The following is a 25,635-nucleotide window of genomic DNA, read 5'->3' on the forward strand; positions in this document are numbered from 1 at the left end:
GAGAAGGGCAAGTGGAGTCACGCCTGCTGAGCAGCTGATGATCCCGTGGACGCCCCAGACAAGCCACTCACCTGCTGCCACCCTCAGTCTTACCTTCTCCACAGACCCACTCAGAGGAGCGACCTCAGGCCCTTCTCATCTCATAGTGCTGGATGAATGTCTGTGGTCTCAGCCACCACTGACTGTGGGACCCTCTATTGATCACTCCCCAACTCTGCTGGGCATAGTGCCTCTTCCGTGTACAAACCGTTTCCTGTGCCCTCACCTCTCTTCTTGGGGGCACAGAATGTGACTTCAAGGTCAGTAACAAATGTGGATGGTGCTAATCAAAATTTCCAGATGAATCTCAACTGAGCCTTCTAAGATTCTAATTAGCTAATGAGAACTTCAAGAGCTGTGGAGAAGTTGGAATGTTGCAGATCAAGGGCCTAATGACATTGTGTCTCTGACTGTCTTTAGTCTTTTGAATATCTGTTCCCTGCCACTGCTGTGTTGGATTTAGCATCCCTTGACTAAGAGATAAAAACCATTTGGGATGTATTAACTTAGCTGACCACTAGCTTCCACCAACCCTCAAGCTAAAAACATAGGCAGACGGCATCTGAGGCTTATAACAGTGTCAGATGTTTCCACAAATGTCTTGGAAATGTGTTCATTTATGTCTTTTTTTTCTTCTGTTACTATCACAGCTTCATGAAATGGTAACCATGTTGAAAGACAGATTTGCGGTAACCTAACTCTGTGTTCCTGGGCCATGGTCCATTCAATTTGGCTCCAGATCAACACTGTCTTATCCTCTTTGAGATGAGAGTTGGATTTTTGGGTTGACAATGGTAATGAGCAGCTGCCTCCCAACCCTAAGTCCACGCTTGGAACTTGATGTCAATTCCTGTCATTCTTTGTCCCAACATGGATTCAGCTGATGTCCCAGGTGGAGGAGAGGGTTCAGTTCACCCTGGCTGTGTATCTCCTTCCTGTGAGGCAGGACCTAGCTCATCATAGACAGTAAGAGAAATGACCCATGGTGAAAGCTCTAAGTGCTGTGCTCTGGGTCAATGATATTAGGCTGACTCCTCCCTCCCCACTCACCCCAAAGCTCTTAGGAACACACTAAGGCATTATTTGTTTCAGGTGGTTTGCCACCAAGGCCACTGTTCCTTTCCCAACTTAACCCTTTGCTATCCTGATAGTGCCTACAGCTGAAACTGAGTACACACAAAAAACCCTGCAAAGTAAGGTCAATTTTCCAGAGTTCTTCCTCTACAGGTAAAACAATTCAGACTGGGTCTGACATCTGAAGGCCCACTGCTCTGTGTGACCACTGCAGATTAAATGCTGCTCTTGTCTGACAGCCAAAGACCGATGCTTCTCCACCCCATGACCCACATAAGCCTCTAACAATGTCTAAGTACATCTCTGTTATATTAATTGATGTAAAACTCATCTAAATTACACTTCCCACTCAAAGCTATCCTTCTCAGATCTCTGAGGACATTGATAGCTAACTGCAGCATCAAGGAGGACACGCACTCAGCTGCCTGGTCAGTCCATTTCCTATGTACAGTTTCCTTGCTGACAGGCTTCACACTAAGAAAGATTTAGAGTTGCTGCAGGTCTAAGAAAGTAATTTAAGGTACATAAATCCAAGACATACTTCAAGACAAGTCTGAAATTCTCTGTCACTTCCTCTGGTGCCTCACACAGACCCTGCTCTAATACACAAACCTTGACCCCACTCCCACCCCAGACTCCTCCTTAACCTCCTCCTTTAAAGGTTTATCCTTTCTCACTCCCTGCTCCTCATTCCTCCTGTCCTAATCCTTCCTAGGAAGGGATGTCCTCTCCAAAACTGACATGATTTATCTTTTACCCTTACAACAGCTCCCAGGACACCCCTGCATCTCTCCTCTTCCTTTCCTCAGTCTCATTGGTACACCCCCACTCTCTAAATCCCCAAATCTCCTACCCCACCCTCTCACTCACAAGAGGGTCCTCTTCCTTCTTTTCTGTCTACACATTTTTCCCCCAGAGATGGCTGCTCCTTCCTTTCAGACCGCCACATCAGACTGACCCATGCATTATCTAAAGACAATAATCACACCAACCTAACAGCTGATCAAGCGGCCCTATGACCCATCTCACTTCCTTCCAGACTACTCTACCACATAACCCAGATAACAACATACCCAACTTTCTGTCAACCCAGGTAACTCTCCTAACCCTCTGGTTCCTGCTTCCTCAAGATCACCTGTTCCCCACAAATCTCATCTCTCTTCTCACACTCTTCCTTTTCCTCTGCCCAAATGATTGTCAAACATAACTGTGAGACCAAAATGAGCCATCTTAGAAATAAGACCAAAATGCTTTCACCCTAAAATTAAGGCCTAAGATTTCTCCTTTTGAGAACAGGCCAGAAGTTACTGAGACCAGTCAGTTCAGATTCCAGAAACCAGGAAGTGTAAAAGTACAGAGTCACAAGGTAGTCAGGAGGTAATGGCTGCCGGACTATGGAATGTCCTCTCCCTGGCCCCCTAGGCAACTGCTTGACCATAGAATGTCCCAACCCTAGTTTCCATAGTGACTGTGTAATCACCAGATGCCCCCATCTGGGGGCAGCCAATGAAAAATGGTGGTGGGCAACTACTTCCTTAGAAGGAAAACTGAATTGTGATTTCTGGAATTCCTAGACACAAGCCAATCAGAATTGTACCTGTACTAGCACCCCTAAATGATGTAACCTTGTGACTTTTCCCTTTAAAAACTGAGCTTGAAGACAGGTGGGCGCTTCCTCCAGCCTCCACTGCGTTGGATATATTGGACGAAGTCCCTGCCTAGGCTTGTATTGCTTTTGGATATCCAGAATTCAACCTTGCTTTTGCATTCCGGCATGCTCGTCTTTGGTGGTCTCTCTGGGGGTCACGATCTGGGCACAACATAACCACCAACTGACCCCCCTGTAATCACGAATGATGGAGATGTCCCCAGACATCAAACATTCTGAACAAATCCCAGGCTAGACCAATTCTAACCCCAGGTGTCCAGCAATCAGAGCAAACATTCCAGGAAACCATGTGCAGGTCACAGAAGCAGCTGGAAGCAGCTGAGTTTGAATGCAGAAGGAGGGAAGGGATCGACTTTCCAGTCATTCTGCAGTGGTCACGCAAACCCGAGTCCAGTGACACTAGAGAGCACTCTGACATGCAGAACGTATGCTGCAGGGGTGGGGACAAGGGGAGACACTCGGCTTCCTGGAGAAAGGTCTGACTGCATAATGCAGCTTTGTGTGTGTGTGTGTGTGTGTGTGTGTGTGTGTGTGTGTGTGTGCCAACCTCCACTTGGATACACCAGAGCCCCTGCCCTTTCCACTCACCCCCTAACAGTTGAGTAGAGAGCAGGTGAATCCCAGAAGGAACGTCGCTGCCAGCCACCTGTTCAGCCCCTGTCCCAGAATCCTGGTCAAGTCCCTGTCTTCTGAAGCCTCAGTTTCCTCACAGGGTCTGACCCAGAGTGGGGGCTCAGAGTCATGTTGGTGAAAACATACTGGGTTTCCTGTGTCTCTAAAACAGCCATTGTCCCTATTCTGCTAAAGTCATAGCACTCCAGAGCCAGCTTTGTGTGTCCAGCCCCAACAGAAAGGCTTGGTCCCTTGTGGCCATCTCATTGTTTCCTCCAGTTCCCAATGGAGGGACACTGACAGCGGACATCTCTCTGAGGTCTCCTGGTCAAGTCTCTGGCATCCTGTGTCCCCATAAGTTCTATGGTCTCCTCGGAGGAGTCCCTCATCCTGTCTTGTGCTTAGGGCAGATGGAAAGGGGGAGTGGCTTGACCCCAACCTGCCTGCAAGGTCAGCTTCATTGCTACTGTGTCTGTAACCTGAGGCAGATGCCCAACCTTGCTGAACTTAGCAACAAAATGGGTCCATAATCCTCTTTCAGAGTGGCTGTGTGGGTATGCAGGTGTGAGAGCTTAGAGATCCCCCAACTTACCAGGAATCTTCAACAGGCAGAGTTTGGATGGGACTGGACAGTCCTTAGCTGTGTGCACACCGTGACTAGCTTTGCATCCAAGTCATAACAGAAGACAGTGTCCTGCTGATATACCCAAACCAGAAAGTGAAAGAGAAAGAGAAAGCACCACTTTCAAGGAACTCTCCACTGACACTCAGGGGAAACTTGTTGCTTGCTGGATGCTACCCTCATCCGAAGCTCCCTGCTGACCCCACTCAAAGGAGTGACCTTTGGCCTGTCATTCTAGGTTCTTCCTGACTGAACCCAATTCACACGGGGGTCTCCGTGGTCTGGAGGGAAAAGACCTGCTGCCACAGACTAGGGGACTCCCCACAGATCACTCCCTCATAGGCTCTGTTCATCACCCCCTTTCCTACCTGCAGCCTCAGCATGCCCCCCCCCCAACTCCTTGGTCCTGTTGATGCTAACTGTGGTGCTGCAGAGGATGAGGTGCAGGGCACATGGACATCTGCTTTCCTGGGTTCTTCTTCCAGGAGCCTCTACTCGGAATCACTAAGTATCACATCCTCTCATTGCAACAGACCCCAAACCTTAGTAGGTCTCCAGACATTAGCACAACTGACTCCATGATGGAAGTAGCATTCAGGCCATAAAACTCAGCACATAGGCAGCACCACCTGACAAAATGAATACAAAGTCCATGTTTCTCCCAGAAGTCTCTGGATGTGCTAACCTTGCTTTTAGCATCTGGAGATCTGCTCCTGGCTAACTGTTCTTGTTACCTGAAGAATGTCAACCCAGGATATGGGTTTTGTGCTTAAAGCTCAACCTGAGAAAGACTCAGGGCTACACTGGGATTCTGAACACTGGTGTAGTAGCTGGAGGGCTAACAAACACTTTCTATTGGCTTAAAGCCGAGTCTGAGTAGTCTTCTCTGGTGGAGACCCCACCACATTTCTGGAGATCCCTAGTGACACCTGGGGGTCTCAGAGTGGGAGTGAGCCCCAGTCCCCATGGAGAGGAGGGGAGGGGCCGGGATCTTGTGCAAGGAGGGCCCTGACATCTGCAGAGTGCACACAAGGGGGAGAAATAGTTTCTCAAGCCACACACTCCCTCTACCAGCCCCCCTTCCTCTCAACAGCCCCTGGGAATGGGAAAAGATCACTTGGGCTAAAGAGGAAGTTCCACAACTTCGTCTTTCATGATTTATGTGTCCTTTCCAACACATAATCTGTATAATTGCAAAACTCAAAACCTACCTTCTCTGAAAAAAGTAGTCCCCCTGCCCCAGACCTTGTAGGGTGGGGGTTCATGCAGGACAATTCTGCCTCGACAGAACAGATTTTCCCTTCTGTCCAACACTGACCAATGACAAATTTAAATAATGTTTGCTGGGTCCATTTTAGAAGGATTAAGGACCAGTGCTGAAAAGATTTCCCCTGTCACTCAGTTGGCCCCAGATATTAGAAAATAGTTATAAAAATAAGAAAAATTTAAAGATATAAGTAGGTTCCAGTTGCTGGAGTACCTCAATTTCGTTTAGCAACAGAGAACAGATTGAGAGATGAGAACTCTTGCATAAACTGAAAGCCACTGTCACCTTCTCGGATGATGAGACAGACTTACACATACCCAGCAAAATGTTGGTGTCTTACCTGTGTCAGAAGAATATCTCCTAGTTGAAAGTTCTGCTGTCCTGCTCCCAATCAAAGGATAAAGGTGGACTATATATTTCAGATTTACAATTCCTGGGGACATTGGCAAAAAACAACCCCTCAGGACTGGCCCAGCACCAACTTCCTACAATTGTTCAACTAATCAGTTCATCTACTTTCATGCAGATTAAACAACACCCAGTGACCCTGGAAACACAAAGGAAAAGTGTGGTCCACATTGCCAAGTTTAGAGAAACAGGCATCCTGGAGTCCTGCCAGCCAGCCTGGAATTCCCCTCTCCTGCCTGTGAAAAAACATTTTTACTTTTACAAGGATAGACCCAGAGAGAGGTTACAGTGTTGTTTGAATCCCACCTCCATCAGGGTTTCCCTGGGACCACACGCTTGCAATATATACTCTTACCATACCTCCTCCTGGCCCCTAAAACTAAATAAATTACAAAAGGGCCACTGAGGGACGTCTTCAAGAGTTACAGACCTTGGGCTACAGTATGTCAGCTAAGAAAGACCAACTTTGTTTATTACAATCTACCTTCCTTGGCTACTAGCTGAGTCCGTGGAAATAGCAATGTGGGGAGGTCACTGACCCCCTAATCAGGACAGACACCGACCAAGAGGCACTTGAAGTTCTAAAAACAGCTCTGACTTCAGTTTCAACCCTAGCACTTCTGAATGTCTCCAAACCTTTTCATCTGTTTGTCCACAAAACAAAAGACATACGAAAGTCGTTCTAACTCAAACTTTGGGGCCATCTGTGACATACCTTTCCAAACAATTTGACTCTGTAGCCACAGGATGGGCATAGTGGGCACCTGTCTAAAAGATGTGGTGGCTACTATTAATCTAATGAAAAACAACAACAACAACAACAACAACAACAACAACAACAAAACAAATCAAGTTAACTCTGGGTCAGGATTTTACAATCACAGCACTCCACACTGTTGAGGCTCATCTCTGAGGAACACAAAAATGCTGGCTGTCTAATGCTCATTTAACCCAGTACCGGGCCTAACCCTGGACCACCTTCCAGTCCAGTTTGAGAAGCCCACTGCCTTCAATCCTGCTACCCATTTGCCTGATTTTAACACACAGGTCCTCATCCATGATGGTCATAAGAAGAAGGATGAACCAGCTACATGGGGCTAGAGCAGTTACTTTAACTGTAATGTTTTTAGCCCAAGCCAGGTCCCTCAGCCCAGGGAGCAAAGGTGATTGACCTGACCCAGGTTCAGATGGGAAAAAGGAAAGTTCATCACATATACATGGACAGTCACTATGCTTTTACTACTGTGCATATCCACAGTATGATCTGTAGAGAAAGATGACCTATGAGGGGAAAATATTAAATACAAAGAGAACATCTTGGCTCTCCTGTTAGAGGCTATTTGGCTCTCCCCTAGGAATACATGTGGCCATGTTTTCTGGTTTACAGTGATTATTGACCTTGTTTCTTTTGTCAAGTTGTCTTGCATTGAAATCTGTCCTCTTTTATTCGAATGTTTTTAGCTAGACAGTCAGAGAACATCAGTGAAATGTAGGACCAATAAAGGATCCACATGAGCTGCAGGCTGGCAGTGACATGGACCCTCTGCAGAGTGCAGAATAGACTGGAGTGTTCACACTCTTGAACAGTCTCTGGGTTGAGCAGCAGGATGGAGTTGCAGACTCACATGATGAGGGGTGGAGTAGAGGTCTCTAACCTTGGGTCTGTCCCACCTGAACATCCTGAAGATCTACTGAAAGAACTGCTCAGTTGACCAGTGAGTGACATGCCAAGAAATGTCTCTCAGGGTGGCTGTCACTTAAGAGTTGAGGATGATCTAGAGGTGATTTTAACCCAATGGAATGTGACCTTGATGCAATGGGAAACATCAGCTGAAAGAACTCTAAGGGGAGGTGTGTGGACACCAGCATCTCCTAGTGGAGGGGTCAGCAGCCAAGATGTCTGGTCACCATGGTCACCCTATCACAGTCAATGTACTGGAGAAGAGGTGTGGCCCCAGAACAGCATTCACCTCTCTGCTGGTCTCCTTTTTCTAGGGGCTGAGATTTTCCTAATGAACATGAGACTTGGTGGCTTCTGAAATCATCTTCCTGGTCAGGATAGACAAATCTTCCATGATGCAAAACACAGGGAAGAGAGTAAGCACACTATGTTGATGGCCCTGGGTTCCTTCCTGGGAGTGATGGACAGCCACTGCTCCCAGATAATTATAGTCTGGCCACTTGTACCCCAAGAACATATGGCTGTCTTGATCTTTAGGGAAAAACCTGGCCCTAGATAACAAGTGTTATTTCAGGAAGGTTCCAAGTTGTAATATATATATTACAACTTGTAATGTAATTCTCAGTCTTTGTTCTATGTCCAGTTGTAGAACTGCACATAAGGAGAACAGAGTCTAACTCATGAATGTAATATTTTCTGTCGAAGCGCAGATGACTTTACCCTCAGTTTGCTGCATGTGGGATCATCAGGAGCACCAGGCACATTTGCTGAGTGAAGACAGTAGCTTTTGGATTAAACCACAGTGAGATGACCCAGAATTGACCCAGAAAAGCAGGAAATAACACCAAAGACTTTCTGCTGATTACTGTGAAAGTTGCCAACAAAGTTCAGTCAGGAAGAGGATGTGGCCTCATGTTCAGTAGTTTCCTGAGTGGGAGAGGGGACTGGTTATGAAAGTCACATCACCAGGCAGCTCGGCAGCAAGTTTTAAAGGTACCGTCCAGTCTACCCCCCTGTACCCTGAGTTAGAAGACATAGAGAGATGGAAGGTGTCACTGTTATGTCATAGGAAAGTCTCAAATCCACTGCAACCAGTGTGGCGGATCACCCCAGATATACAGAACCACATCATCCAGCCAGTCCACTTCTGAGTCAATGTACAGAAGCAACAAGGAAAACAGAGACATGGACGGATGTCTGTTCTCCCACATCCATAGCGACTTGATTGATCATAGTCAAAGGCACAGCCTGGATGTCCATCAGGAGATGAACAGACCTGAGAATGTGACAGTGTGTCGAATGTAAAATCTCTCAGCATTAAATGGCAAATTCTGACTCCCACACACATGATGAAGCCTGGGGACATCAGCATAAATCAAATAATCAGGACATGGAAGGAGAGATGATCCATATCTCCTTCGAGAGTCCTATGGGGAAGTCAGATCCTGCAGGGAGGAGGCAGTGGTGTTTGCAGAGGTTGTGGAGAGAAGTTATTTTATAAGGGTCCAGTGTCAGTCCACAGATCAGGAGATCTGGATGGTGGAGATGTTGCTCCCGTAGTAGGAATGCTGCACACACACACACACACACACACACACACACACACACACACACACCACAGTGCTTACAGTGGTGGGGAAATATGTATTTTAACACACCTTCAAAAATCTAATTTTTTTCTTTGAAAACACTATTCTTCTCTCAAACAATACATCCTGATGGCATCCTGCCTTTGCTCCCCTTCTTCCAGTCTCCCCTCCCCCCAATTTCCCTCTCCCTCAGATCCACTGTTCCTCCATTTCCCTTTCAGAAAGAGGAGGCCTCCCAGTGATATCAACCAAACAAGGCATAACAAGATGCAGTAAGACTAGGCATAAACCCTCATATCAAGGCTGTAAGCAACCCAGTAGGAGGAAAGGGGTCCCACAAGCAGGAAAAAAAGAATCAAAGACACACCCTCTCCCACTGTTAGGACCCCACAAAAACACCAAGCTAAACAACCATAGCATGTCCGCTGAGGACCTTAGCAGACCCATGCAGGCTCTGTTATCGCCGCTTCAGGCTCTGTGATCCTTTTGAGCCCTGGTTAGTTGATTCTGTGGGATGTGTTCTCCTGTGTCCTTGACCCCTCTGGTTCCTACAATCCTTCCTCTCCCTCTTCTGGAGGGTCCCAGGAGCTCTGCCTAATGTTTGGGTGTGGGTCACTGCATCTGCTCCCATCAGCACCTGGAGAGAGCCTCTCTGAGACAATTAGGCTAGACACTGGTCCTGTGAGTATAGCAGACTGTCCTTAGGAATCAGCTCACTGCCTTTCTTTTTGTGGCAGTCCTGTTTGGTTCTACCCTAGGTCTGTGAGCCTTGTAGTTTCCAGTCCCTGCCCATCCAGGCAGTGTTGGGCATGGGCTCCCTGTTGTGGCTCGGGCCTCAAGTTTGACCAGTCACCTGTTGTCCACACCCATCAACTAGGCACCATTGCCTTACTGCATCTTGCCAGCAGGACAGGCTGTGGGTCAAAGATTTGTGCCTGGATTGCTGTCCCATTCCCACCACTGGGAGCCTTGTCTAGTTACAGAAGATGGCGCGTTTAGGCTGCATGTTCTCCATTACTAGGGGTCCTTTCTAGGGTTACCCTCATAGGTTCCAGGAAGTTTTCACTGGTTTCCAGTCTGTCTCTTAAATGCTCCCCTATTCCAGCCGTCTCTCCTAGTACTCTCTCCTTCACCCCTCCCTCTCCCACCTGATCCCCCGTTCCCATTCCCACCTGCCCTCAAATCCACTCACAAATCTATTCTATTTCCCCTTCCCACAGAGACCTATGTATCTCTCCTAGAGCCCTCCTTGTTACTTGGCCTCTCTGTGTCTCATTGCTTGAGAAAGGCTCTGACTAGAGTGGTTTAACTTATTGAACAGTAACATTCTGAGAGGTCTATTAGGAAGTGGGGTATTTATTCTTAGAGACAGTGCGTCACTGTGAGTATGTCACAGACTGCTTCATCTTGGCTGTGTCTCCTCCTGTCCCTCCTTGTCACTTCCTGGCTGCCATGTGGTGAACTGCTTTCCTTTGCCATGCCTGCCCAGTGAGCTTGACCTCAGCACACACTGCAACTCCACTGATCTGACTGTGTCATTTCCATGTGTTCACAGTCGTCCTTGATTATTCATCACAGACATGGGTTCATAGAGTCATTCTCTAAATCCCCAAATCTCCTACCCCATCCTCTCACACACAAGAGGGTCCTCTTCCTTCTTTTCTGTCTACACATTCCCCCCCCCCCCCACAGATGGCTGCTCCTTCCTTTCAGATGGCCACATCAGACTGACCCATCCATTATCTAAAGACAATAATCACACCAACCTAACAGCTGGTCAAGCTGCCCTATGACACCTCTCACTTCCTTCCAGACTACTCTACCACATAACCCAGATAACAACATACCCAACTTTCTGCCGACCAAGGTAACTCTCCTAACCCTCTGGTTCCTGCTTCCTCAAGATCACCTGTTCCCCACAAATCTCATCTCTCTTCTCACACTCTTCCTTTTCATCTGCCCAAATGATTGTCAAACATAACCACCAACTGACTCCCCTATAATCACGAACAATGAAGATGTCCTCAGACATCAAACACGCGGATCAAATCCCAGGCTGGACCAATTCTAACCCCAGGTGTCCAGCAATCAGAGCAAACATTCCAGGAAACCATGTGCAGGTCACAGAAGCACCTGGAAGCAGCTGAGTTTTAATGCAGAAGGAGAGAAGGGATCGACTTTCCAGTCATTCTGCAGTGGTCAAGCAAACCCCAGTCCAGTGACACCAGAGAGCACTCTGACATCCAGAACGTATGCTGCAGGGGTGGGGACAGGGGCGACACTCGGCTTCCTGGAGCTAGGTCTGACTGCATAATGCAGCTTGTGTGTGTGTGTGTGTGTGTGTGTGTGTGTGTGTGTGTGTGTGCATGCCAACCTCCACTTGGATGCACCGGAGCCCCTGTCCTTTCCACTCACCCCCTAACAGTTGAGTAGAGGGCAGGTGAATCCCAGAAGCAACGTGGCTGCCAGCCACCTACCTACCTGTTCAGCCCCTGTCCCAGAATCTTGGTCAAGTCCCTCTCTTCTGAAGCCTCAGTTTTTTTCACAGGGTCTGACCCAGTTGGGGGTTCAGAGATAGATTGCATGAGAAAATCCCAGGGTCCCTGTGTCTCTAAATCAGCCCTTGTCCCCATTCTGCTAAAGTCAGAGCACTCCAGAGCCAGCTTTGTGTGTCCAGCCCCAAGAACAGAGAGGCTTGGTCCCATCTCATTGTTTTCTCCAGTTTTCGGTGGAGGGACACTGACAGCGGACATCTCTCCGAGGTCTCCTGGTCAAGTCTCCGGCATCCTGTGCACACACTGAGCCCCCATAAGTTCTATGGTCTCCTCGGAGGAGTCCCTCATCCTGTCTTGTGCTTAGGGCAGATGGAAAGGGGGAGTGGCTCGACCCCAACCTGCCTGCAAGGTCAGCTTCATTGCTACTGTTTCTGTAACCTGAGGCAGATGCCCAACCTTGCTGAACTTAGCAACAAAATGGGTCCACAATCCTCTTTCAGAGTGGCTGTGTGGGTATGCAGGTGTGAGAGCTTAGAGATCCCCCAACTTACCAGGAATCTTCAACGGGCAGAGTTTGGATGGGACTGGACAGTCCTTAGCTGTGTGCACACCGTGACCAGCTGTGCATCCAAGTGATAACAGAAGACAGTGTCCTGCTGATATACCCAAACCAGAAAGTGAAAGAGAAAGAGAAAGCACCACTTTCAAGGAACTCTCCACTGACACTCAGGGGAAACTTGTTGCTTGCTGGATGCTACCCTCATCCGAAGCTCCCTGCTGACCCCACTCAAAGGAGTGACCTTTGGCCTGTCATTCTAGGTTCTTCCTGACTGAACCCAATTCACACGGGGGTCTCCGTGGTCTGGAGGGAAAAGACCTGCTGCCACAGACTAGGGGACTCTCCACAGATCACTCCCTCCTGGGTTCTGTTCATGGCCCCCTTCCCCACCTGCAGCCTCAGCATGCCCCCCCCCCAACTCCTTGGTCCTGTTGATGCTAACTGTGGTGCTGCTGAGGATGAGGTGCAGAGCACATGGACATCTGCTTTCCTGGGTTCTTCTTCCAGGAGCCTCTACTCGGAATCACTAAGTATCACATCCTCTCATTGCAACAGACCCCAAACCTTAGTAGGTCTCCAGACCTTAGCACAACTGACTCCATGATGGAAGTAGCATTCAGGTCATAAAACTCAGCTAATAGGTAGTACCACCCTACAAAATGAATACAAAGTCCTAATCCATCAAAGTCCATGTTTCTCCCAGAAGTCTCTGGATGTGCTAACCTTGCTTTTAGCATCTGGAGATCTGCTCCTGGCTAACTGTTCTTGTTACCTGAAGAATGTCAACCCAGGATATGGGTTTTGTGCTTAAAGCTCAACCTGAGAAAGACTCAGGGCTACACTGGGATTCTGAACACTGGTGTAGTAGCTGGCGGGCTAACAAACACTTTCTATTGGCTTAAAGCTGAGTCTGAGTAGTCTTCTCTGGTGGACACCCCACCACATTTCTGGAGATCCCTAGTGACACCTGGGGGTCTCAGAGTGGGAGTGAGCCCCAGTCCCCATGGAGAGGAGGGGAGGGGCCGGGATCTTGTGCAAGGAGGGCCCTGACATCTGCAGAGTGCACACAAGGGGGAGAAATAGTTTCTCAAGCCACACACTCCCTCTACCAGCCCCCCTTCCTCTCAACAGCCCCTGGGAATGGGAAAAGATCACTTGGGCTAAAGAGGAAGTTCCACAACTTCGTCTTTCATGATTTATGTGTCCTTTCCAACAAATAATCTGTATAATTGCAAAACTCAAAACCTACCTTCTCTGAAAAAAGTAGCCCCCCTGCCCCAGACCTTGTAGGGTGGGGGTTCATGCAGGACAATTCTGCCTCGACAGAACAGATTTTCCCTTCTGTCCAACACTGACCAATGACAAATTTAAATAATGTTTGCTGGGTCCATTTTAGAAGGATTAAGGACCACTGCTGAAAAGATTTCCCCTGTCACTCAGTTGGCCCCAGATGTTAGAAAATAGTTATAAAAATAAGAAAAATTTAAAGATATAAGTAGGTTCCAGTTGCTGGAGTACCTCAATTTCGTTTAGCAACAGAGAACAGATTGAGAGATGAGAACTTTTGCAAAAACTGAAAGCCACCGTCACCTTCTCGGATGATGAGACAGACTTGCACATACCCAGCAAAATGTTGGTGTCTTACCTGTGTCAGAAGAACATCTCCTAGTTGAAAGTTCTGCTGTCCTGCTCCCAATCAAAGGATAAAGGTGGACTATATATTTCAGATTTACAATTCCTGGGGACATTGGCAAAAAACAACCCCTCAGGACTGGCCCAGCACCAACTTCCTACAATTGTTCAACTAATCAGTTCATCTACTTTCATGCAGATTAAACAACACCCAGTGACTCTGGAAACACAAAGGAAAAGTGTGGTCCACATTGCCAAGTTTAGAGAAACAGGCAGCCTGGAGTCCTGCCAGCCATCCTGGAATTCCCCTCTCCTGCCTGTGAAAAAACATATTTTTACTTTTACAAGGATAGACCCAGAGAGAGGTTACAGTGTTGTTTGAATCCCACCTCCATCAGAGGTTTCCCTGGGACCACACGCTTGCAATATATACTCTTACCATACCTCCTCCTGGCCCCTAAAACTAAATAAATTACAAAAGGGCCACTGAGGGACGTCTTCAAGAGTTACAGACCTTGGGCTACAGTATGTCAGCTAAGAAAGACCAACTTTGTTTATTACAATCTACCTTCCTTGGCTACTAGCTGAGTCTGTGGAAATAGCAAGACCTCAGCCCAAGGAGGGGAGGTCACTGACCCCCTAATCTGGACAGACACTGACCAAGAGGCATTTGAAGCTCTAAAAACAGCTCTGACTTCAGTTTCAACCCTAGCACTTCTGGATGTCTCCAAACCTTTCCATCTGTTTGTCCACAAAATAAAAGACATACAAAAGGCTTTCTAACTCAAACTTTGGGGCCATGTAAATGCCCTGTGACGTACCCTTCCAAACAGTTGGACTCTGTAGCCACAGGATGACCCACCTGTCTAAGACCTGTGACATTAGTCTAATGAAAAACAACAACAAAACAAATCAAGTTAACTCTGGGTCAGGATTTTACAATCACAACATCCCACACTGTTGAGGCTCATCTCTGAGGAACACAAAAATGCTGGCTGTCTAATGCTCATTTGACCCAGTAATGGGCCTAACCCTGGACCACCTTTGAGTCCAGTTTGAGAAGCCCACTGCCTTCAATGCTGCTTCTCTTTTGCCTGATTTCAACACACAGGTCCTCATCCATGATGGTCAGAAGATGAAACATGAACCAGGTACATGGGCTGGAGTAGTTACTTTAACTGTAATGTTTTTAGCCCAAGCCAGGTCCCTCAGTCCAGAGAGCAAAACAGATTGACCTGACCCAGGTTTAGATGGGAAAAAGGAAAGTTCATCACATATACATGGACAGTCATTATGGTTTTACTACTGAGCATGTCCACAGTATAATCTGTATAGAAAGATGGCCTCTGAGGGAAAAACATTGAAAACAAAGAGAACATCTTGGCTCTCCTAGAGGCTCTCCCCTAGGAATACTTGTGGCCATGTTTTCTGGTTTACAGTGATTGTTGACCATGTTTCCTATGTCAAGTTGTCTTGCACTGAAATCTGTCCCCTTTTATTCGCATGACTTTAGCTAGACAGTCAGAGAACATCAGTGAGATGTAGAACCATGAAAGGGTCCACATGAGCTGCAGGCTAGCAGTGACGTGGACCCTCTGCAGAGTACAGAATAGACTGGAGTGTTCACACACTCTTGAACAGTCTCTGGGTTGAGCAGTAGGATGGAGCTGCAGACTCACATGGGAAGGAAATGAAGTAGGGGTGTTGATGTAACCAACCGTCTTATTAAATAAGAAACACAGAAACAATGTAAAAGAGAAAGCCGAGAGGTCAGAGCTCAGAGCTAAAATCTCACCCTTCCTCCTGCTGTCCCAGCTTCGAGAAAGAGAGCTACTTCCTGTCTGTAAGTAGATTTTCCAGTCATTCTGCCTTCTCATTGGTTGTAAACCCAAACACGTGACTGCCTCATCACTGTCTGAATGTACAGCCCCCTAGGTCTTAAAGGCATATGTCTCCAATGCTGGCTGTATCCCTGAACACATAGAGATCTATGGGATTAAAGGCATGTGCCACCACCGCCACACTCTGTCTATGGCTCTAATAGCTCTGACCCCCGGGCAACTTTATTTATTAACATACAATCAAAATCACATTTCAGTACAATTAGAATACCACCACATAGGGGTCTCTTATCTTGGGTCTGTCCCACTTGAACACCCTGAAGATCTGCTATATGTAAACTCAGGATGGCTGTCACTTAAGAGTTGAGGATGATCTAGAGGTAATTTTAGCCCAATGGAATGTGACCTTGATGCAATGGGAAACATCAGCTGAAAGAACTCTAAGGGGAGGTGTGTGGACACCAGCATCTCCTAGTGGAGGGGTCAGCAGCCAAGATGTCTGGCCACCATGGTCACCCTATCACAGTCAATACACTGGAGAAGAGGTATGGCCCCAGAACAGCATTCACCTCTCTGCTGGTCTCCTTTTTCTAGGGGCTGGGATTTTCCTAATGAACATGAGACTTGGTGGCTTCTGAAATCATCTTCCTGGTCAGGATAGACAAATCTTCCATGATGCAAAACACAGGGAAGAGAGTAAGCACACTATGTTGATGGCCCTGGGTTCCTTCCTGGGAGTGATGGACAGCCACTGCTCCCACATGATCATAGCCTGGCCCCTTATACCCCAAGAACATCTGACTTGTCTTCAATCATTAGGGAAAATCCAGGCCCTAAATAACAAGTGTCATTTCAGAAAGGTTTCAAGTTGTAGATCCAAGTGCAAATATAACTTCTCAGTCTTTGTTCTATGACCAATTGTAGAACTGCACATAAGGAGAACAGAATCTAACCCATAAATGTAATATTTTGTGTTGAAGCACAGATGAACTTTACCCTCAGTTTGCTGCATGTGGGGTCATCAGGAGCACCAGGCACATTTACTGAGTGAACACTGTAGCTTTTGGATTAAACCACAGTGAGATGACCCAGAATTGACCCAGAAAATCTGGAAATCGCACCAAAGACTTTCTGCTGATTATTGTGAATGTTGCCTACCAAGTTCAGTCAGGGAGAGGATGTGGCCTCATGTTCAGTAGATTCCTGAGTGGGAGAGGGGACTGGTTATGAAAGTCACATCACCAGGCAGTTCTGCAGCAAGTTTTAAAGGTACCGTCCAGTCTACCCCCCTGTACCCTGAGTTAGAAGACATAGAGAGATGGAAGGTGTCACTGTTATGTCATAGGAAAGTCTCAAATCCACTGCAACCAGTGTGGCGGATCACCCCAGAATATGGCAGTGTGTCGAATGTAAAATCTCTCAGCATTAAATGGCAGCAAATTCTGACTCCCACACACATGATGAAGCCTGGGGACATCAGCATAAATCAAATAATCAGGACATGGAAGGACAGATGCTCCATATCTCCTTCGAGAGTCCTATGGGGAAGTCAGGTCCTGCAGGGAGGAACAAGTGCTGTTTGCAGAGGTTGTGGAGAGAAGTTATTATATAAGGGTCCAGTGTCAGTCCACAGATCAGGTGATCTGGATGGTGGAGATGTTGCTCACGTAGTTGGAATGCTGCACACACACACACACACACACACACACACACACACACACACACACACACACACGACTGTGCTTACAGTGGTGGGCCAATATGTATTTTACCACAGCTTCAAAAATCTAATATTTTTCTTTGAAAGCATTATTCTCTCATACAATATATCCTGATGACAGCCTCCTCTTCCTCCCTTTCTCCCAGTCCCCCCCCCCCATACTTTCCCTCTCCCTCAGATCCACTGCTCCTCCATTTCCCTTCAGGAAAGAGCAGGCCTCCCAGTGATATCAACCAAACATGGCATAACAAGATGCAGTAAGACTAGGCACAAACCCTCATATCAAGGCTGAAAGCAACCCAGTAGGAGGAAAGGGTCCCACAAGCAGGAAAAAAGAATCAAAGACACCCCCCTCTCCCACTGTTAGGACTCCACAAAAACACCAAGCTAAACAACCATAGCATGTCCTCTGAGGACCTTAGCAGACGCATGCAGGCTCTGTTATCGCCGCTTCAGACTCTGTGATCCCTTTGAGCCCTGGTTAGTTGATTCTGTGGGCTGTGTTCTCCGGTGTCCTTGACCCCTCTGGCTCCTACAATCCTTCCTCTCCCTCTTCTGCAGGGTCTCATGAGCTCTGCCTAATGTTTGGGTGTGGGTCTCTGCATCTGCTCGCATCAGCTGCTGGGAAAGTCTCTCTGATGACGATTGGTGTAGACACTGGTCCTGTGAGTATAGCAGACTGTCATTAGGAATCAGCTCACTGGCTTTTTTGTTTGTTTGTTTGTTTTTCTTTTTGTGGCAGTCCTGTTTGGTTCTACCCTATGTCTGTGAGCCTTGTAGCTTCCAGTTCCTGCCCATCCAGGCAGTGTTGGGCATGGGCTCCACTCTTGTGGCTTGGGCCTCAAGTTAGACCAGTCATTGGTTGGCCACACCCACAAACTCAGCCACCATTGCCTCACTGCATCTTGCCAGCAGGACAGGCTGTGGGTCAAAGGTTTGTGGCTGGATTGGTGTCCCAGTCCCTCCACTGGGAGCCTTGCCTGTTATAGAAGATGGCAGGTTCAGGCTGCATGTTCTCTATTACTACGAGTCCCTCCTAAGTTCACCCTCATAGGTTCCAGGAAGTTTCCACTGTACTAGGTTTCCACTCTGCCACTTAAATGCCCACTTATTCCAGCTGTTTCTTCTAGTACTCTCTCCCTTCACCCCTCCCCCCCCCCCTATCCCCCCCCCCGTTCTCATCCCCACTTGTCCCTAAATCCACCCACAAATCTATTCCATTTTCCCTTCCCAGTGAGATCCATGGATCACTCCCAGAGCCCTCCTTCGTACTTAGCCTCTCTGGGTCTGTATATTGTAATGGGATTATCCTTTATTTAACAGCTAATATCCACTTATAAGTGAGTACATATCATGTTTGTCTTTCGGGGTCTGTGTTATCTTGCTTAGGATGATTTTTTTCGAGTTCCATCTTTTGCCTGTAAATTTCATGATGTCATATTTTCTAACATCTGAGTTATATTTCATTGTGAAAAATACACCACATTTGCCTTATTCACTCTTGGGTTGAGGGATATCTAGATTGTTTCCAGTTTCTGGTTATTAGGAATAAAGCTATTATGAACATAGTTTAGCAAGTCTTACATTTTTCAAAATCTAAACTTCTCTGTTAAAAATGTAGCTAAAAGAGTCTGGAGAGATGGCTCAGAGGTTAAGAGATCAACAAGGCTGTCACTCACCGTTGCTGCTCTTGTCAATAACCAGGGTTCAATTCCTAGAACCCACACAACAGCTTACAACCATCCTTAACTCCAGTTCCAGAGGATCCAGCACCCTCTTCTGGCCTCCTTAGACACCAGGCATGCATTCAGAGCATCCACAGACATGCAGACAAAACACTGACACACATAAAATATGAATAATAAACAGATTTTTAAAAGAAACACTGGCAATATTTGACCTAAGAAAATTCAAAGGAGAAGAAGCATGGTCCTGCCTGGCACCATGAGATGATGAGATGGAGCAGGACAAGAAGGCCCATACACATGCTGGGGTGGTCTGCCCCAGGCTCTGAAGATAAAGCACAGGCCTGACCAGTGCCTTGCAGTGCTGGGCAGTTGGTCGTTATTATGTTGAACAAATGTATGGAGTGGTGTGGGGGTGGAGAGAGAGAGAGAGAGAGAGAGAGAGAGAGAGAGAGAGAGAGAGAGAGAATGAGAATAATTCATTTCCTATGGACAGAAGTGTATCTGAAGAAGTAAATGTGGCGAGGAGTAGGCTGAAATGGGTGACTTGATTGCCATGTCTGGGCCTGACTGTGCCCTGGACCCATGTCTGGGTTCATGATTCTGTTGCAGCCATGGTCTGTGTTGATGTTCATGGCTCCTGATACCACTGAAATCCCAGAGGATAGGGCTGTACAGAGTTGGTCCCGCCCCTCACTGGCTGCAACACTGGGGAGAAGTGTTCCTGCCCCTTACTGGCTGAAACACTCAGGAGAAAGGGTCCCACGCCTCATCTGGGCAGCACAATAGAACTGAATCCTTTGGGGGGGGCATGGGTGAGCTGGCCCTGAGGGCATAAGAATGGGTGGGAGAGCGGGTTGCACCCCTCTCCTCTGCCATGTGGTGGCAGGGTTAGGGAAAGTTGCCCTCCTTCCCTCACACTGTGCCACCTGCAGCAGGCTGGGGAGCTGACCCAACCTCTCACCAGCTGCAGCACTTGGGAGAACAGGCCCTGCACCTCCCCTGGGCAGCTCAGTAGAGTTGACCCTGTGGACAGGGGCATGGGTGAGCTAGCCCTGAGGGCACGAGGGTGGGGTAGCTGGTACTGCCTCTTTGGTTTGGGGTGTGGTGGTGGGGGGCAAAGGAAAGATGTCCTGCTCCCTTGCCCCTACCATCTCCAACTGGAGAGGGAGCTGACCCTCTTGATTACCAGCTTCAGCACTCGGGAAAGTGGGCCCTGAACCTCATCTGGGCAGCACAGTGGGGCTGACCCTGTTGACAGGGAGTTTGGGGTATGGGGTGTGAGAAGGCCCAGAGGACATGAGCATAGGAGATCTGGCCCAGCCCCTTATCTGTCTTCTGGTGGCATGGCGGGGGAGAGATGCCCTTGACATCTGTGGCAGGTGAGAGAGAGCTAGCCCTGGGGTCATTAGAGACATAGGGCTGCCCCTGCCCCTAACCAGCTGCACCCTTGGGAGAGCAGCCTCTGCACCTTACCTGGACAGCACAGTAGAGCTGACCCTATTACCAGGGATGCAGGTGAAATGGCCCAGAGAATGCAAGCTTGGAATATCTAGCCCTGCCGCTAGTCTGCCTTACGATGGTGTGGGTGGGGGAGAGATGCCCTTTCCCCTCCTTTGCGCCTCACCACCTGTGATGGGTGGGAGAGCTAGCCTGGAGCTCATAAGAGCAGGAGAGCTTTCCTGCCTCTTACCAGCTGCAGTGATCAAGAGAGTGGCCCCTGCACCTCACCTGGGCAATACAGTAGAGCTGACCCTGGTGGTGTCGGTGTGGGAGAGCTGATCTGAGGGCATGAAAGCAGGAGAACTGTCCCTGTCCCTTGCTCCTTGCTGCATAGGGTGAGTTAGCCGGGGCAATACTGGAAAGCTCACCCTGGTCTTGAGGACGGGGGGAGAGCTGGCGGGTTGACCAACCCTGCAACTACCCAGGCCCAGAACTATGGCTTGAGTTCACCCACTCAGACATTTCCCCCATCTCTGATCTGCTGGAGCACCGAAGGTGTTGGTCTTGCAGACCCAAAGCTTCAGGATCTCCATGACACAGGGCAACAACAGGATATCCAAGAGGAGTCCCAGAGAGGTCCCAGCATCAATAGTGTGGCAGAAACCAGAGGCCTTGAACCAGAGCAATGGCTCTTTACAATGAGCACTTGCAAGTAAAGACATATGGATAAAAGGGTAAAATGTGTGACTCTGTGCCATACTACAGCCTCCATAATGAGATCTTTCTTTCTTTCTTTCTTTCTCTCTCTCTCTCTCTCTCTCTCTCTCTCTCTCTCTCTCTCTCTTTCTTTCTTTCTATCTATCTTTCTCTTTTCTCTTAAATTTTGTTTTGGGGGGAGGTCACAAGGGCAGAAGTTGAATACAAAGGGATGGGGAGATGAGGGGGATCGAAATGCATGAGGTGAAAGATACAAAGAATAAATAAAAAGTGAAAAAAACTAGAAAAGGAAAATTATAGATGCTTCAGAGACAGTTCTGGTTTGCAAATGAGAAAGTTATGCTAAAGAGCGTTACTGCTGGGGTTATATCCAGGTGTGACTCCTGTTTCCTTCTTTGTTCTAAACCAGTCTAACTCTCCAAGGGGAGAGAAATCCTCAAACTCTCAAGGGTTCTGAGAATGTGATTTTCATCCCTGCATTTCCCTGAAGCCTAAGATGAGTCATGACACTTTAAATACCGTAAAATCATTGCCCAATTCCCAGCTGGCCTTGAGGACAGTGGACATAGTGTGGGTGGTCTGGCTGGGTCCCCCATGAGCAACTGCTAATGACGTCAACCACCCACATGTTTCTGAAGCCCTTTGCCTTGTCTAATGGGGTGGTAACGTTGCCTGAAATGTGTGTCAATCATTCATCCCCGGCATGATGACCCAGGAATTGCTTCACCTGATCCCAGCTATCCACGTTCTGAGAACTCCAAATTGGTACCTGAGTTTTCTGGGGAGATATGAAAACTGACTCTTTACACCAGTTCAGGGAAGGAACGGGTGACAGACCAAAGGAATGGTCCTACCTGAGCCCAGCTTAGTAACTAGGTTTATTCGGGTTACTCACAGGAGTATGTTTAAGGGGCTGCTTATAGGAGAGCGGGGAACACAAAGACAGCTGCCTCACTGGACAGTCACTCCAGCGTGGGTGACAGCTCACAAAAGCTGTGTATCTGGAGGTCACTGCACAGGTTTCGGGTGGGCCGACAGAAAGCTTCATTCAGAAATGATAGCTCCGCAGCACTCAGCCCCTCCCCCAGCTCTTACGTTCTTTGTTCCCTCCACACTCCATAATGTCCCCTGAGCTTTGAAGGGGAGTAATATAAATGTGTGACGACTCACTGCTGTTCACGGTTGTGCACAGCCCCCCTTTGCCACAGCCATGGTCACTTGCCATAGGGAGCTTGACTGGGTATCAGCCTCTAATGGATACTGCCCAGTACCTGAGTTTTCCTTCATACTGTCCAAGGCTGGAAAAGCCATCTACAGGTGTGAACACAAATGTTTAGAAGACGACTTGACAGGAACATCTCATCTGACTATCGGAATGGGAGATTTATCCCTCCCCGAGGCAGTTCCATGTTGGACATCTCTCTTTTCCCTGGAAAGGGCCATCTAAGGATGTTCTCAGAAGACTCCTCAGAAAGTCCAGCTGGACTTCATCTCCCGTGTTAAGGATGAAATGGAGAACATGCCAACGTCTTTGCCCTCTTCTCCACCACTCCTCCTCACTCCCCCACCCAGAGTCAGTCCCTCTGTGTATGGCTGTACATGCCAACATGGCTGGATACAACAGGCATCTCTGGGCAGCATGAAATCTTTCTTATAAGGGTAATGAAACCCATGAGAAAATCAAGCCATCAGTTAATCAGAACGACAGTCTGAAGGGCCATTCTGGTCCTGTGTGCAAATTGGCAGGGACACCATGAGAAAGACCGTCCTTATGCTCTCCTAGGGGTTAAGAAGCAAACAAGAAGTCATCTTGTGTAATAAGAATGACGCTGTCCAGCTGTTTTTCTTGGCCCCTCTACAGCTGAGCCACACGCACATCTGCACACAGATCCCTGAGCTCATCAATCCATGGGAAGGAACAGGCCTGAGCTCAGCCCAGCCTGACAGAACTGAGTGTCCCTGGGTACTCTAGCTGTACCGCAGGTTGCAGAGTCTGGAGGAAATGGGTCTCTGTAGAGTGAGAAGTCTACACAGGAACACAGCAGAGGACTTGCTCTCTGACCCCTGGGAGAAAAGGTCAGGATGAAGAGAAGTCAGGGAGCCCAGGGAGCCAGCTGGCTAACACATCAGAGGCTGAGTGTGTCCAGGGATCCCGCTTGGCTTGACTGAAGCCATCTTGAGTCACACCCATGAGGAAGGTCAGGAATAACCCTGACCTGCTTCCCCTGTAGAGTTCCTGCAATTTCAGTGGCTCCTGGGACTTTACAACTGTGCCCCAGTGCTGTGAACGTTAGGAATATGTCTGGCATCCTTGCTGTCAGCTGAGACAAGAGCAGGCACATTCCATCTCTGATAAATGTCACCATTATCCTCCCTCTGGGCTGAGAGGCAGGGCCACCAGGCTTCCTGCTGCCCTTGTCCCTGGTGTGATCCATGGCTCCCTACTGAAAAAATACAAGTGAAACTTTGCATTCTCTCCTATTCCCACAATATGGCAGCCTCACCACAGAAGAAGGAGGAGGAGAAGGAGGGGGAGGAGGAGGAGGAGGAGGAGGAGGAGGAGGAGGAGGAGGAGGAGGAGGAGAAGAAGAAGAAGAAGAAGAAGAAGAAGAAGAAGAAGAAGAAGAAGAAGAAGAAGAAGAAGAAGAAGAAAAGGGGAAGACCAGGTCCCTAACAGACTTTCTGGCTGAGGATGAGGGGGAGGGGAGCTGGTGAAGGAAGCACCTTTGATCCCAAACCAGTCAACTGGACTGATGAAACAGATGCTCAGGCAGGATGTGCCTATACATTAGTGTAGTAATGACAAGGATGTGTATCAGGCCCATCTGATTGGCTGTTCCACCCTGTTCACCGCTCCATGCACTGCTTGGGAACCCAATGTCAGTGGGAGTAGTCTTTCCAAATTGTTACTCTCCACTGTTTTCCCAAGGAATCTGCCCTATGATGATGGGACAGAAAACCTCCTAAGGAATTCTCCAGAGGACTAAACATCAGTGCAGCGCACTTACCTCATGAACCCAGCAATCCAGACACGTTGAAAGATTTTGGCTGCAGTGACTTAGAGGACCTGGATTCCCTGTTCAGTGTCCTCAATCTCAGAGAGGGGTCTCCAGGTAACAGGAGGCATAGGGAGGTGGGGTGGGGCTTTGCTGATCAGGCATAGGATAAAGACAGGAAGACTGTTCTTTCAGTCAAGGTAGAAATCAAGATTCTGACAAAACAGACACAGACTGGGGAACCCAGACCAGCACAGACAACTTTAATTGTCATCCATCTAGGAGAGGTAATGATCACTTTGGAGACAAGTATCAAGATGATTAAGATTAAGACTAGTACTAGGATGGGCATTGGGGTACTGGGATGGGCACTGAGTACTAGTATGGGCATTCATTGGGTACTAGGATGGGCATTGGGTACTAGGATGGGTATTGGGGTACTAGGATGGGCATTGGGTACTAGGATGGGCATTGGGTACTAGGATGGGCATTGGGGTACTAGGATGGGCACTGGGGTACTAGGATGAGCATCAGGGTACTAGGATGGACATTGGGTACTAGGATGGGCATTGGGTACTAGGATGGGAATTTGGGTACTAGCATTGGCATCAGGGTACTATGATGGGCATTAGCCAGAATATGGATGACAATGGGCCTGAGATTGACATGATTCCAGAGGCTGAAGAGACCATGACTGAGGCTATGACTCCTTGACAGGCAGAGGAAGAAGAGCATTTGGTAGTGGATACTGTAGGGTGATGACTACAGGGGAGTCAGGGGCCACCATGAGACCAGTAAGAGAGACAGGATGACAGGGTATAGAGCCCCAGAGATGATCTCTCTCTCTCTCTCTCTCTCTCTCTCTCTCTCTCTCTCTCTCTCTCTCTCTCTCTCTCTCTCTCTCTCTGAATGATTATAGATGTGATGATAGAGGTCTCCCCATGTGACCCAACCCAAGTCAAAAGCTTCAGAGTACTCTTGAGGAAGAAGACTCCTCTTTCAGCATTTCCCGGTCCAGCTGAGTGGATTCTGTGGAGGAGCAAAGACAGTTGACCGAACTGCTGGAGAAGGAAATGGGAGAGCAGCAACAGAGAGGGCAAGACAAGCTCCAGCTGGATGAGCCAGAACTGGACCACAGGTCCCGAGGGGGTTGAGAGAGGGAGAAGGAAGGAGGGAGGGAGACAGAGAGAGAGGAGGTGGGAGAGGAAGGGAGGGAGAGAAAGAGAGAGAGAGGAGGAAAGAGAGATAAGGAGGGAGGGAAGGAGGGAGGCAGAGAGAGAGAGAGAGAGAGAGAGAGAGAGAGAGAGAGAGAGAGAGAGAGAGAGAGAGAGAGAGAGAGAGAGAGAGAGAGAAGATGGAGAACTCAAAGGCATTTCATCTCATCCACCAGAAGCCATGGCCTGAGGAGTCACTGCTTTTCTCAAGGGAACCATCTCTGACATCCTTAATTCCTGCTCCTGTCCACCTTTTCCTACGGTCCTGCCCCCTGGAGGTCAGAGTATGTCAGCTGATGGACTGGGGTGGTGAATATGGGTGTAAATAGGGGGATTTGAGCTGCAGTCCCTCAACCTTGACTTGGGTGTTTT

General features: G+C 48.2%; 1 protein-coding gene and 1 pseudogene across 1 annotated transcript in view; one reads left to right on the forward strand and one right to left on the reverse strand.

Annotated features, from left to right (window-relative positions):
- Positions 1 to 15,466, reverse strand: part of LOC114694211 (apolipoprotein L3-like) — a 28,545-nt gene extending 13,079 nt beyond the window's left edge. Inside the window, exons 1-4 of the mRNA XM_037197626.1 lie at positions 15,443 to 15,466; positions 13,661 to 13,753; positions 12,008 to 12,112; positions 5,624 to 5,716 (exon numbers count right to left, since the gene is read on the reverse strand). The gene's annotated coding sequence lies outside the window, so the exon portion shown is untranslated. The remainder of the gene's footprint in view (positions 1 to 5,623; positions 5,717 to 12,007; positions 12,113 to 13,660; positions 13,754 to 15,442) is intronic.
- A 4,787-nt stretch (positions 15,467 to 20,253) lies between these two features.
- Positions 20,254 to 24,905, forward strand: LOC119086313 (annotated as a pseudogene).
- The last annotated feature ends 730 nt before the right edge of the window (positions 24,906 to 25,635 follow it).

The sequence above is a fragment of the Peromyscus leucopus genome, chromosome 20 (genome assembly GCF_004664715.2).
Source record: "Peromyscus leucopus breed LL Stock chromosome 20, UCI_PerLeu_2.1, whole genome shotgun sequence".
Classification (NCBI taxonomy): Eukaryota; Metazoa; Chordata; class Mammalia; order Rodentia; family Cricetidae; genus Peromyscus; species Peromyscus leucopus.